Source organism: Schistocerca piceifrons, chromosome 10 (assembly GCF_021461385.2).
Source record: "Schistocerca piceifrons isolate TAMUIC-IGC-003096 chromosome 10, iqSchPice1.1, whole genome shotgun sequence".
Taxonomy (NCBI): Eukaryota; Metazoa; Arthropoda; class Insecta; order Orthoptera; family Acrididae; genus Schistocerca; species Schistocerca piceifrons.
The window spans coordinates 13,633,454-13,644,771 of NC_060147.1; positions in this window are offsets into that span (position 1 = coordinate 13,633,454).

Sequence of the window (11,318 nt, forward strand, 5' to 3'; positions counted from 1 at the left end):
GAGATAATCGAAGTGCCGACTAAGATGTGGTTCAGTTTCCTGGTCGAGGGCGATACTGGGTGACAAGGGGAGTGCTTCATTGTAATTGATCATTGGGGTTGGTTGAAGGATTGGGGGTTTGTGGGCATATGTTGTGGAAAATCTGTAAGGTGTGTGAGGAATGAGGTAGTGCATTTGGAGTTTGACAAATGTTGGAACAGGTAGCATTTGGCAGCGGCAAGACCGTTGGCACGAGGGATGTTAGTGTATAGGGAGGTGACATCAACAGTGTTAAGTAGGGATCCAGGTGGTACAGGGGTGGGGACGGTGGAGATTAGGTGAAGGAAGTGGTCGGTATTTTTGATGTGGGAGTCTAGATCTTGGGCAATAGGTCAGAGGTGTTTGTCAACAAGAGTGGAAATTCTTTCAATATGAGCGCAATAGTCAGCTACAATTGGCACTCATGATTGTTGGGTTTGTCAGTTTTAGGGAGCATGTAGAAGGTAGATACACAGAGTACAATTGAGGTGATGGAGTCGGGAGGGGGGGGATGGCCTATGGATTACAGCAGCGATTGGAAGTTATGTTGGACTTCTGGGATGGTATCACCATAGAAGAACTTGGAGGTGTAAAACAGTTGACTAAGGCCCTGTACCAGGTAGTCACTCTGACCCATCACAACAGTGATGGAATCTTTGTCTGCAGGAAGGATGATTACACAGGGGTGTGATTTAAGGCTGGTGTTGAAAAACAGCTGAAATCATTAAAACTGAACAATGCTCCAGGGCCTGATGGAATCGCTATTGGATTCTATATCAAGTTTGTGACTAAGTTAGGCCTCCTTCAAATTATAACCTGTCAAAGATCTCTCAAACAAAAAACTGTGCCCAGTAGCAGAGGAAAGCACAAGTAACACCACTCTGCAAGAGGGGTAGTAGAAGTAATCCACAAAACTACCATCCAATATCTTTAACCTCAATTAGATAGTTAGTTAGTTAAATGTTCCATAGATCATTTGAACGATCCTTTTATCAAAATGATGTGGAACGAGTCAGTTTACAGGATATGTTTACATGATTAGTGGTGACATTAATGAACACATTATCATTTTATTCCTACTCGTGCAACTTCACTTAACAATAAACTTTTTCTTCTCCTTTCTCCATTTGGGTCATCTGAGGACCACACACCAATTTCAATGCTTCCTTCTTTGTTTTCTTTCTTTTTCCTCCAGTCTTCTTTCATCTTTTCACTGTGCATCCTTTTTCTCTCCTTGGACCATTTTGGCCCCATCTTCTTTTCCCTCCTACCTTGGAATCCTTTCATTTTTAACACTTTCCTCTTGAAAATCTCTCTTTCTGATTCATCTTTTTCACTTATGATGTGTCTTTCCAAACTTCTTGAATCCAGGTTATTGTTTACTTATTGTCACAAAGATATTTAAAAATCTGTTTGGTTAACCTGTTGCTGTTCATTCTGCATAAGTGTCTAAAAAATGGCAGTCGCCTTTTTGTAGTGTTTCATTTATGTTGCGATAAACTTCTTCATTGTTTCTTAATTTCCATACCTCTGTATTTTTTGGTGGCCCAAGTATTTTTCAAATGATTTTTCTTTCTAGGACTTCACGTTTGTGTAGTTTGTAGTTCAGTACTAAACATTCACTTGCATAAAGACATTCTGGTTTTACTACTTTGTTGTAGTGCTGTATCTTCAAATTTTTAGACAGACAGACAGCAACCTTTTGCTTTAGACATTCCTAGTTATTCCATAAGCTCTCTCCACTTTATGTACTCTTTCTTCTATACCGAATTTTTCTAATCCATTTTCTTAGATAATTTCTCCCAAATATTTAAATTTATTTACCCTCTTTATCTGGTCAATATCTGTTGCTAAAGATGCTGGAGCATTTTTTATATTTTTCATAAATTTTGTTTTTTCTACTGATATTCTTAAACCTGCTTTGTTGGCTATTTCTTCTAAGAAATTGATTTGTATTCCAGCATTTCTTGGGTTCTCAGAAAAAATGGCAAAGTCATCCACAAATGCTAAACCGTGAATTTCAATACGTTTGTTTTTAGTTCCCAGACTGATTGGTGATAGCTTCTGTTTTTAAATTTTTCTTTCCATTCTCTTACTATTTTCTCTAGTAAGCAGTTAAAGAGGAGTAGAGACAGGCCATCACCCTACCTTACACCTGTTTTTATGTTGAATGCCTTCGATATTTCACCCCGAAACTTTACTTTTGATTTAGTGTCTGTGAGTGTTTCATGAATAAGATTTGCTTATTTAGATTTGATGCCAAATTCTCTGATCACTTTGTCTAGTGTTTCCCTATCAACTGAGTCAAATGCCTTTTTAAAAACTATAAGTGTTACAACTATATCTTTTGTAAGTCTGAGATGAATTATGGACTTTAGGTTGAAAATCTGTTCTGAGCAAGATCTGCCCCTTCTAAATCCACTCTGATATACTCCCAAATGGCTGTCAAGTGTTGCTTCTACCTTGTTTAGTAGTATTGTTGAAAATATTTGATAACCCACTGGCAACAAAGATATACCTCTGTAGTTATTTACATTTTACTTATTACCTTTATTGTGCAAGGGATGGATGAGAGCCACTTTCCAGTCTTCTGGTATCTTTTCAGTTTCCCATGTTTCTTCAAACATGAGCTGAAGGTTAGTTATAATTTTTGGTTGAGACTGTTCAACAAGTTCAACTGTAATAGAGTCTTCTCCACTGGCTATGTTGTTTTTCGGGGTACTTATTGCTTTTTTAAATTTCTTCAGCTGTAGCTGGTGGATCTGCTTCTTTATTTTCATGGAGATCTGGCAATTCTAGCTTACAGTTTGGTTCTTCACAGTTCAATAATTTTTCAAAGTACTTTCTTAGTATTTCACAATTCTGCCTGTTGCTTAGGCCTGCTTTACCATTTTCATCTGTGAAGCAAATACTTGGAGCTTGGTAGCCCTTTAGTTGACTTTTAAACATCTGATAGAAATTCTGGGAGTTATTTTTTACAAAGTTGTTTTGTATATCAGGAAGTTGTGATTGCTCAAAAGATCTTTTAGCACTCTTTATTATTCTTGCTGTTTCTTTCCTTTGCATTCTAAATTCATCAAGGTGTTCAGGCTTCCCAGAACATTTCCATTTCTTCCACTGTTTTGTTCTTTTTGTAACTGCTTCCTCACAGATTTCATTCCACCAGACTTTATTCTTCATTTTTATTGTTTCAAATACATTTTTTGCTGCCCTGTTGATTTCTTTCAATATTTCTTCCTGAAAATTTTTTATTGCCTGTTTGGTGATGTTGAGCCTATTAATTAATTTTTGCTGTCTCTTTTGGTTTTTATTGAAGAGGAGTTTCAGTTTAATTTTAGTCAGTTAATGACCAGAATCAAATTCTCTGTTTCTTGCTACTTTTACATTAATGATTTATTTAAAATTGCTCATAGAAATAGCCACATGATCTAACTGGAACTGCCCTATCATTGGATTTGGAGAGATCCATGTTTTTGCCTTTCTTGGTAACTTTTTGAAAATTGTTGACAATACCTTCAACTGAAATGTTCTACAAAGACTGGTTAGTCTTGTGCCATTTTTGTTTGTCATTTTATGGGGTGGATAATATCCTACTTCTCCTTATTTCGAATGGGCCTACTTTGGACCACGCTTGTTCAACTGTTGGGCTTTGATCTTTGCCCAGTACTGTCACATCCTCTGTCAGTGTAACTCCTTCCTTTCTTCTGTTCAGGGGGTACCTTTTCTTCGGGGCTTTTCCTGAAATCCTCAGACTTCCTTCAGGGTGTGTCTCACAGACTGTCTGTTCTGGAGATCTTTCATTCCCAGTTCTTTAATGTCCTTCTAGGTTTCTGTCAGCCAAGTGGTACGAACCTTCTTGTTTTGCCAGAAGGTGAACAGATGGTTGGTCAATCTGTTTGGAGGCAATCTTGCAGCATGGCTACAGAAAGCTGCCCTTCTTTTTCTTGCACAGTGAGAGAGCCTCTCGATATGTTTGTAGAGCTCCGAGTTATGCTGCCTTCTGAATTCCCCAGCTTCTTCTACTGGGCCAAGGATCTTCCTGAGGATTCTCCTCTCTCTTACTTCCAATTTCTCCATCAGACCTCTCCAGTTCATAGAAAGACATTCATTCCATGGCATACAGGGCTTCTGGTCATATGACTGATGTGTAGTGCTTAAGTTTCAGGTTGCATGACAGGCATTTCTTGTTGTAGGTGTTCATAGTCAGTCCGTAGGCTAGTTTCAACTTGTTGACTCTCGTGAATAATGACGTTTTTTCTGGTAAGTTGGGTTCAATCCATCCGCCAAGATACTTAAATTTCTCAGTCCTTTTGATCTTTCCCTGGTCTAGTAACATCTCTTTGTTAGCTTCTTTGATGTTGGTGAAGAACTTTGTTTTCTCCAGCGACACTTGAAGATTCACTTTGGCTGCATGTTCTCTGAGGCAATTTACCTGCATTGTTGCCATTTGAAGAGAATCAGCAATCAATGCCATGTCGTCTGCAAAACCCAGGCAATCTACAATCAGTCCTTTGTTCTTATGGCGATACAATGAAGGATAATATACTACTATTTTTCGAAACGATATCTCCCTCCCTATTTGTGCATTAAAATCCCCCTTAATATAACAACATTTGATTTTGGAAGTTTTGATATTTCTTCTTCTAGAAGTTCCCAGAATGCTTCTACTTTACTCGGATTTTTCTTATTGTCATCATTGATTGGAGCATGATAATTACCAAAGGTATACTGTTTATTTTTGCATTTAACTATGAGAAGAGATAGTCTTTCTGAACTAGATTTGAATTCTGTAATGTTATCTACTAATTTTTTATGCATGCCTTTCATGATTTTTTCATGATTTTTTTTGCTGGTTTACCCTTAAAAATTCTATGGTTTTTGATTTCTGTAGCATTTTCATCCAAAAATCTTGTTTCTTGAACTGCTAAAATATGTATTTCATGCTTATCTAAGAGAATTTCAAGTTCTTTTGTTTACCAATTTTCATAATGAGGTGCCTGCAGAGAATTTCCTTTTGAACTTGAGTTTGGAAGGATACCAAGGATGCTCCGACTCATCCCTAATGCAGATGTTGGGACTCCCCAGAACCCTAAGTCCCAATGCATTGCATTAAGCAATGGTAGATTCCTCTTCCAAGTTACCACCTGGGGTAGTGCTTTCTTCTAGTGGACTTCCCATTCTGCAATTGAAATTGTACATTTTACATGCTGGGAAATAAACTCCAAGGTAAGATCAGATTGTTAGTCCGAAATGATTATTTTCCATGGTTTTTCCATTAGGTTCCTCCAGTCTCTCTGCCATTGGGAGTTAGGATTCCACTTCCACCTCTGAGATTCCTTCCTCTTCACTTGTGAGATGAGCCCCTGTGCATTCCACCGGCAGTGGTGGAGTTAATAAACTTTTTATTCAATTTAATTTAATTTTATTTTTTAATCGCTACCAGTTCTTCAATAGAGTAGAAGGAGTTGTTCAGAAGAAATGATTTTAAATTAGATTTAAAGCGTGCTTCACTGTCTGCCAGACATTTTATGTTATTGGGCAAATGATCAAAAAATTTTATTGGCGCATATTGAACACCTCTCTGAGCCAATGAAGGCTTTAGCAACGGGTAATAAAGGTCACTTTTACATCTAGCGTTGTAGGTATGTAGAATCTATGAACATATTCTGAGCTCATACATAATGAGGTATCTTGAACAGAATTACTCCTCCATGCCAACCAGCAGGGATTCTGAAAACATCAATCCTGTGATACTCAACTTACATTTTTCTCACATGACATAGTGAAACATTTGGATCAAGATAGCTAGGCAGACACAGCATTTCTTAAATTCTGGAAAGCATTTGACTCGGTACCATAGCTATACTTACTGTCAAAACTTCACTCTTACGTGGTATCAAGTGAAACTTGAGACTGGATTGAGGATGTTTTGGTAGGGAGGACACAGCATATTATCTTGGATGAAGAGTATCGTCAGATGTAGAAGTAACTTTGGGTGTGCTCCAGGGAAGTGTGTTGGGACTCTTGCTGTTCATGTTGCATATCAATGACCTTGCAGACTATATTAGTAGTACCTTCAGGTTTTTTATAGATGATGCATATGGGAAGGAACTTTAGCAAATAAAACTTGCTAATATTTAGTAATAAGCTAAAAGAGAAAAAATGGCCTTTTGATCATTGTAACTCAAGTGATGAAAACTTTGAGAAATTCCTAAATAGTTCTCGTGGTGTTTTTAATGAAACATTTCCACCTAGACTCTGCAGCAATAAAATGACAAATAAATTAAAGTGGATTACCCAGGACATAAAAATTTCCATGTAAGGAAAAGGCAACAGCACAGGGAATTAAAATATAATAAAGATATTGATTTCATTGAATATGTCAAGACTTTATAAAACCATATTTAAAAGAGTTGTCAAGGCAGCAAAACAACTGGTGAATAACAGCCTAATTTTAAGCCATAAAAATAAGACAAGGGCTGTGTGGTCAGTCATTAAATCTGAGTTAGGTGTTAAAGCCTGTAACCAAGACATTTCAAAAATTGCAAGTCCAACTCAAATACTAGAGTACTTTAATGAATTCTGTATAAATGTAGCAAAGTGTGATGTGGATGTAACAGATTATCACAACAAAGTAAATCCATATGGCCTAAATGAAAACACTGAAAACTTTACAAAATCTTTAAAAGTTTCTGTGAAGGATGTAGAAAATGCAATCCTAATATTAAAAAAAAAAACAAAAAATCTGCAGGTTGGGATAGAATACCCACCAAAGTCATTAAAGCAGTACACAATAAAATTGCAAACCCACTGTCTCAAATATTAAATCAATGTTTTGAAGTGAGCTGTTTACCAGAGGCACTGAAATACGCTGAAGACAAACCACTCGTCAAGAAGCAATCAAGAGAGATCTTGGGAAATTATCATCCTGTCTCAATTGTTCCAGTCATATCTAAAATATCTGAAAAACTTGCTGTTGCCCAAATCCAAAACTTCGTTGCAAAATATTCTAGTATTCTAAACAATCACTTTCATTTCAAACAGTGGAAAAACTGCATAGATGCAGTGAACAGTTACATTGAGAAAATAAGTACATCATTAGATAAGAAAAATAAGGTGGCAGGAATTTTCTGCAACCTCACAAAGGTGTTTGATTCTGTAAACCATGCCTTGCTTTTTATGAACTTGAAAAGTGTGGCATTAGTGGCAGTGCCCTACAATGGCTTAAATTTTACTCATTAAACAGAAAGAGAAGAGTTAGCAAATTATTTTTCTGACTGGAATGTTAATGGTTTACTGTTAAATATCAGCTCCCCATCAGTTGTGTTCACAGATGTCACTTCTGTCATAGTTAAAAACCAGGATTCAGAAAAAAATTTCCAAATCTGTGATCAGTACCCTCGGTACGTTAGAAACTTGGTTTCAGCTAAATGGGTTGAATCTAAACATATTTAAGACTCACATGATGCAATTCAAAATCAAACAGTCAAAATGTGAGCAGATTAAGATTGTTCACAACAACCAAGATATAGAATAAAGTGACTCAGTCAAATTCTTAGGTTTAAATAGAGTTAAAATTTGAGCTGTCAGGCACACATTGAGTACTTAGCAAACGAACTGAGCAGCTTTGCATTTGCAGGCAAATATTATCAACTGCAACTGATATGGACATATGAAAAGCAGCATATACGAGCTACTTTGAATCCATTATTAGGTACAGTATTGTTTTTTAGGGTAATTTGGTGAACATAGTGCAGATACTAAACATACAGAAACAAAATCATTTGAAATATGTGCACAGAAAATCATGAAGAACCATGTCTAGAAAACTTAAAATATTATTCGGCCATTTATATAAAAAAAATCTTTTTGTACACCAGACATGAATTATTTGAGGGAAACTATTTTGTTCATTCACATGATGCTAGATACAAAGAAAGTTTTATGCTCCTCACCCACTACCTCAAACTGTATGCCCAGGGACCTGAATGCATGGGAATGAAAATTTGTAATACATTAAAAGGGAACAAGTTAATGCAGATGAATTTAGGTCCACTTAAAAGAAAGCTATAAGAGCCACTGACACTGAAATGTTATTACTCAGTGGATGAATTCATGCGAGACAAACTGAAAATTTGAGCTGGATACAATGTGTTATATATTCCAAGAAATATCATTATGGTGTTATTATTTATTTTAGTGTTATTATTTATTAGTGTAAAAATTATTGTAACTGTATTATAAAGTTTTGACATGTCTCCTGTTCGCAGACCAAGTGGATTGCAAACGTACATCACGAAATGAATAAACCACAATTCTATAATGAAGCACTGACTGAAAGAAGCTAATGAATGTTCAGTCAGATATTGATAAGATTTTGAAGTGGTGCAAAGATTGGCACCTTGCTTTAAATGTTCAGAAAAATAAAACTATGCACTGCACAAAATGAAAAAAAATGTAGTATCCTATGACTATAGTATCAATAAGTCACAGCTGGAATCGACCAACTCATACAAATACTTGTGTGTAACACTTTGTAGGGATATAAAATGGAATGGTCACATAGGCTCAGTTGTTGACAAAGTAGGTGGCAGACTTTAGTTTATTGGTAGAATGCTGGGGAATTGCAATCCGCTTACAAAGGAGATTACTTACAAATGACTCACATGCTAGAATGTTGCTCATGTGTGTGGGACCTGAACCACATATGACTAACAGGGGCTATTGAACATATACAGAGAAAGGCAGCACGAATGGCCACAGATTTGTTTGACTCATGGGAGAGTGTTACAGTGATTCTGAAGAAACTGAACAGGCAGGTTCTTGAAGATAGATGATAGCTATGCCGAGAAAGTCTACTAACAAAGTGTCAAGAATTGGCTTTAAATGATGGTTCTAGGAATATACTACAAGCCCCTCTGTATCGCTCACATAGGAATCGTGAGGAAAAGATTAGAATAGTTACATCATGCAGACAGGCATTCAGTCATTCTTACAGCACTCCATATGTGAATGCAACAGGAAGAAATCCTAGTAACTGGTACAATGGGATGTAGCCTCTGCCGTGCATTGCACAGTGATTTGCAGAGTGTGTATGTGGATGTAGATGTAGACAGTGTTCTGGACCAGACCACTATTCTGAACTATGGGGACATTAATCGGACTCACACCGTTTAAATATTTTCGCATATGGAAGATCACAAAATGACAGTTATTTTGTCTTGTGTACAGGCAATTTATGGTGAAATCCCTACGGATTCAGTAATTTATCTGTTCCCTATTAATCACCAATGAGTTGCACAAGCTCTTTCCTTTGATTTAATACTGATTAAAAATCGAAACTGTTCGACAAAACTTTACATCTGGAACCTGTGCTAATCTTTGAGAAATTAACACCCAATATCTCTACCACCACAACTTTTTATGGACTTTCAGCACATTCACTGACTTATCCTGTGAACTTTGAGTTCATGCAAGGTCAGATCTATCATTGACTAGAACCAACCCATTTACTCCACTTTTGAACCATCAAAACTGCTGAGGAACCAATAAGAATGAATAAACAAACAGTGATATTGCTACTTTTAACAGTTTCAAACTGACATAGTGAACTACTGTGACTTCAGATAGTGGCCAGCTGCAGCTTCTAATATCATCTTTGCAGCTCAGAATGTTGCTTAGCAGGAACACTCATCACCACATCACCACTTGAATTATCATCATCCTTTTCACTTCTAGCTCTTTTCCACAATGATATATGCGCAACAACTTATAAATATAACTGAACATGTTACAATGACAGCCTTCCTTTACTCCTACATTGGTCTGTAAGTTATTTCTGTAACAATTTAAAGTGACAAATTTGTCCATAATGTTTATCACAGAATTATGGCAATTTACAGCCTCCAGAAGGGGGGATTTTTACGGGTAAGCCATCACAGGGGATTCTGTGGCTTAGGCTGCATTTAATGAAGAGGATGTGGGGACTGTGTTTTAACCAGGGAAAGTAATACGTTTCTGAACTGGTGCAGGTAAATAGAGCATGATTATGGCAGGCAATGAAAACCTCGTAACTTCACTTTGCTAAATTTTACAGGAGAAGCAAAGATGTGATACATATAAAGTTGATACATGCATAACTATGTGCCTGAAACCTATTATTGACATATTAGAGAAATTCATGCACTTGCAGATTTGTCTTTGATAATGGAGTTACTGGTTAGGAATTGTGAGGTTTTCACAGACAAACGGAGTTATGTAGTCTTTGCAGTCATTGATGATTCCACTGTGGTAGGCATGGTGTTAGGGAAAAAGAAAATGGATGAGTGAAAATGTTATGTGGTTATAATGGAAGTGGATAACATATCATGCGTCTGGGAAGTGAAAAGGACATAAGAAATTGTGCTGAGGGAGATAGGATAATTTTGTCAAGTTATTGTCACATGTAGTGAAGAAAAAAGAAAGACGTAAAATTTTGACAGGAGCAACATATGAGGAGAGATGGGTGGATTTGCAGGTGAAATGTAGTAGTAAGTTTCTGGAAAGTGTTATAACTGTGATTCAGTGGATAGGTGGATCACTACACAACGAGTTTTTATTTATTAAGACACCAAGGAATTTGGCACAGCTTGCAGTGCCCAATTTTTTGTCCATATAGCTTATATCACTTATACACCATGCCGACTGTTTCATGGCAAAATGAACAATTTCTGTTTTTGCAAAGTTTAATTTCAAATTATTATTTTTTACCCACTCCTTCAATTCCCCAAGTGTCTGCTTAATATGGTGGAATAAGTCTTCATTGGTTTTAGAACAAACTATCTCTGTCAAGTCATTTGCATAAAGGATGATATCTGACTCCAAAGTGTTTATGTTAAAACTAGTGATACACTGATTTGGCAGTTCTGATGGCTTGAGCCAGTTCTCACTAATGCATGGTAAAGCCATTCTTGATGATATTTTGTCAACTGCTAGTCAGAATCTCAAGTTCACTTACTCTGTTCTCTGAGTCCTTGAACACTGTGATGCACTCACATACCGGCGCTTCCATCTTATATGAAATTCTGTTCTATTTATCTTGCAGACTTCCTTTTCAGCCTGCCTGTAGATGCAGTTTTCTGTATGGCTTCAGCTCTGAGCAGGGCTTTTTCTACTGTAATGGATCACTTTCTATTTTCTGGCACTGTTTCTGCTGTACATGGAATTGTAGTTGTAGTTATAGAAGTGGTAGTAGCGGCTGTAATAGTAGTAGCAGTAGTTGTTATTGTTATCATTGTCGTTGTTGTTGTTGTTGGTGGTGG